Source organism: Prosopis cineraria, unplaced genomic scaffold, assembly GCF_029017545.1.
Source record: "Prosopis cineraria cultivar Desert tree isolate PC_DT_omini unplaced genomic scaffold, ASM2901754v1 PC5, whole genome shotgun sequence".
Lineage (NCBI taxonomy): Eukaryota > Viridiplantae > Streptophyta > Magnoliopsida > Fabales > Fabaceae > Prosopis > Prosopis cineraria.
Window position 1 is genome coordinate 16,381,637 of NW_026555336.1, and position 4,778 is coordinate 16,386,414.

Genomic DNA, 4,778 nt, shown 5'->3' on the forward strand with positions numbered 1-4,778 from the left:
TATATATTTCGCTATATATGCGATTCCACAAGCAAATGTAAAGTGGTTGCATTGCAAATGGTGTGCTATGGGCAAACATACACCTTGGATAAAGAGAGTGGGTGTATGGGCCCCACAGAGATTTCTGAACCAAGTGAAAATATTTAGCATTTGTATTCATGTGTATATAATATTTGGAATAGTTTTTGGCCACTCTTGTGTGATTTGTGCATGTTGGGGGTTTATGGTCCATTTTGGGAAAGGTATCTGGGTGGTCAAATTTTGGTATAAAGGGTTTTTCTATTATTTAAATGTTCTATCGGGTTGTTTTTAGTCCTTTTTGACGTGTCCAAAGTATTCTCATAGGTTTGTGACCATTAGGATGAGATTTGGACAATTTTGAAAATGATTTTTATCAAAAAAAAACTGTACTTTTGCATCCGGGTGTTCAAATCTCAATCCGACCATTGAATTTCTCTAAAATTTGATTCACAAGTAAAACCTTTTTTTAAGCTTCGTGTGAACTTTGGAATCACATCAATTGGACATCGGACGGAGAAACGGTGTACTCTAAAATTTTGTACGGAGGAGCTCTCATGACAGTAAAAGTGTTGTCATGACAGCAACAGGGATGATGTTGCAACATACACGAAATTTAATCTATTTATTGGATCTTTTCAAATTTTGATATGCTAATAGTACTCTTTAAAAGTGACATGTAGGCTTGGAATCGCTTCGATCAAAGGTCAGATGATGAAATGGTGCACTCTGGAAGTTAGTTTGGAGGTGTTCTCATGACAACAAAAATGATCAAACTTATAACATGTCTAATTTTTAATCTGACCGTTGGATCTTTTTGAAATTTGGTATACTTATAGTACCCTTTGAATGTGACGTGTGAGCTTTAAAATTTCTTTGATTAGGAACCAGATGATAAAACAACACCTCCCAAAAGTTGGCCTGGGAGGGCTCTCATGACAACAATTTTGATGCTGTCATGACAGCATCTTTTTACCTTGCTTTTGCCTAGCTTGCTTCTGTGCGCTATAGGTAAAACCTATAAATTTTTTTATTTAAAAAGGTTTAAATGTTTATTTTGTAATCGTGTATTTGCTTAGTGATTTAAATGGTTTGTTTCTTAAGTTGGTTTTAGGATTAACTCCTTAATCATACTTAATTTATTTGAATTGTTTAATTTTAGATAACACTCGGGCCAAATGTTACAAATTGCATAATTAGCCTACTACCAATATCATATGGGCCTACAAGGTCACACACAAGAACAACCTAACTCGAGATATAATATCCAAGTTTATTGAATTTGGAATATGTCTAAATTCAATGAATTTAAATATATGGTAAATAAATTATATATATGTGTGTGTGTGTGTATTTGAATATTTATATTTATATCAAATATAAAATTTAAAATATAATTATATATATATATTCATGTGTGTGTGTGTATATATCAAATATATATATATATATGTGATATATGTATATGATATATAAAATTAAATATATATGATATATATATATATTCATATATATATATATAATATGTATGTGTGATATATATTATATTATATTATATTATATTATGTTAGTTTCAAATTTAATTTTATATGATAGATTAAATTTAATAACTAACATAATATGAGAGAATATCATGTCAATTTTATAAGATAAATTCAAATTAGATATGATATCATGAATTAAATTTATGAGATAAATTTAATTCAATTTCATGAGCTTTTAGGTGGAAGATGAAAACCTTGATCCATATATTATATATAGATAAGGACGTCCTTTATGAAGGATAAGAGAGTTAGAAAAGTTCTAACCATGAAAACACTTTAGAGCTATGAAACACCCGATAGAAAGAAAACTAACGTTCAAAGAAGAATAGACGTTAGTTGCGGTAGCATGCTGTTCAAGTTAGAGAGCTGTTCGTGTAGATACTGACTGGTAGAGGGAGCAGATCTACGTTGTCAGCTCCTGAGATCCAGACTCTTGAGGAGAACGTGTGCCAAGTTCAAAGAATTAAATGGTAACTCTTCTATCTACCTTGACTTAAACGAGTTCATTCAGTCCATACTAGGATAGGGACTTTGAAATTTTAACCTTTCGTCGCGCCTCCTTATCTAGTAGTGGTATCAAAGCTAAGTCGAATTTTCATTTAAGTTGGGTTTTGGTTGATTACATTCTTAAATCTTCATGTGAGGAACTTCTTTAGATGAATGTTGTTTTAAGATTTTTGAAATCTATATATCTTTTTCATGTGATGTTTTCGAAACATATATATATATATACATATAAACTCATTTTATATCTATTTAAATTTATATGAATTTAAATACATTAATATGATTAATATTTAGCTATGTTATGTGCGTTCTCAATGTCATTATTGTTTGTTCACGTTCTCATATAGTTTAGGCTAGATTATTAATATGATTGATGAATCCAAAGGGTTTGAGGCAGTAACTCATTTAAAGAGAATAAGCTTTTCGAAATATGACTAACTAGCTAGCAAGACCGCCGTGGCTAACTCTATGTAGCACAACATAATTCACAATTTATAGCCTTTCATTATATATGAATGTTTATTTGTTGTCTTTTCTTTGTCTTGAAGTTATTTGGGTATGGTGACACATATGGCTCTAGTTTTACAAGAGTTGTAATTTTTAAATATGGCCTGCACCTCGTGCCTCTCTCTATAAACTCTAAATGTACATTCTCTTCTCATCCCAATTCCCTCATATGTATAAATGAGGTTTCTTGATGTAATTCATTTTCTTAGAGAGGTTTCTCTCATTGGCTTGGGAAGGACATAAGTTAGGTGAGCCATATTGTATCAATTTTAATTATGCTTTTGATTAGATCATAATATGCATGGTTTTGTATGAGATACAATTGCTTTAAATTTACACGAATATTAAATTAATAAATCAAACCCTCTAATTAAAATCTCAAGTTATAATGACATCAATTAATGAATATTTATCAAAATCTAGATCACTCAAATGTAGGATTCACTAAAGTAGATTCATTTAGGTTATCTTGGTGAGACAAACATGAGTAATGGTGCTACTTAAAAAGGTTCATTATTGTCTGACTTAATTGAGAATATCAAAATAGTTTTGAATCTTAAAGGCATTAGATGGGATTGAACATGCTGAATCTTATGATGATTGAATCCATAACGATCTAAGAGTTACATGTGATGTAATTAGTAAATGAGTTACCTACCTAAATAACTGTCAAAGTGGACTTAAATTCAAGTGACATATAGGTCTTAGCCTACTAATCAAATTTGAGGGTTGTTAGTTTTAGTAGGAGATATAAAATTAACTTTGTGTATTTTATTGTAGAATCATGTCGATAGTACCACTGCTACACTATCGCTGCAATCAGTCCTTAAAAAGGAAAAACTCAATAAGATGAACTTTCTTGATTGGTTCAGGAACTTGAGAATTGTTATCAAGTAGCAAAGAAAGGCTTATGTCCTAGATGAACCCATTCTTGAGGAACCTGCAGCCAACGCTTCAAGAGCTCAAAGGGATGCTTACACAAAGCATACCAATGACTCGGTAGATGTAGGATGCCTAATGCTAGCTACCATGGTTTTAGAACTTTAAAGAGATTAGGAACACGTGGAAGCTTATGAGATGATTGTATATCTTAAGGATATGTTCTAGCAACAGGCAAGGCAAGAGAGGTATAAGACTACAAAGGCCTTACACTCCTGCAAGATGGCTGAGGGTGTATCAGTTAACACTCATGTTTTAAAGATAAAGAGCTATATTGATCACCTTGAGAGGCTTGGATTTCCTTTAAGCCAGGATTTGGCTACAGATTTGATCTTGAACTCACTCTCGGAAAGTTATGACCAATTTGTTATGAACTATAACATGAATGACATAGAGAAATCCATTTTTGAACTACGTGGGGTGCTTAAAACTGCTGAGCAAAAACATTAAGAAAAAGCCTAATACTGTTTAGGTGGTTCAAAAAGGAAAGGGTATGAAAAAGAAAGGCAAAGGCAAGGGCAAGGGAAAGGATAAAGGCTCAGATGGTAAGACCAAAGAGTCAAACAAGCCCGAAACTAAGCCTCTAGCCAAGAAGGCAAAGCCTCTAAAGGAAGGAGTTTGCTTCTTTTGCAATGAATCGGGTCATTGGAAGAGGAACTACAAGCTCTACCTGGAAGATCTGAAAAAGAAGGATAGCGAGGCTACTTCTTCAGGTATTTATGTTATAGACATTCACCTTTCTACTTCTTCTGCATGGATATTAGATACTGCATGTGGTTCTCATATTTGTACAAATGTGCAGGGTCTCAGAAATAGTAGAAAGTTGATGAAGGGCAAAGTGGACCTACGAGTTGGAAACAGAGCAAGAGTTGTTGCTTTAGCCATAGGCACTTATGAATTACTTTTGCCTAGTGGGCTTTTGTTAGTTTTGAACAATTGCTATTATGTTCCTGTTTTGAGTAGTAACATTGTTTCTCTTTCTTATTTGGATAAGGAAGGTTTTACTTCCTTTACTGGGAATGGTAAATGTTTTATTTATTGAAATGACATTTTTTATGCTAATGGTGATTTGCATTTTCGTCATTATCTTTTAAATCTAGAACATTCTGGTAATGAAGACATCTATAATGTAATTACCAAAAGGATCAAATCGAACGATTTGATCCAACCTACCTATGGCATTGTCGTTTCGGCCATATAAATGAGAAACACATTTCTAAGCACCATCAAGATGGACTTTTCAACTTGTTTGATTTTGAATCT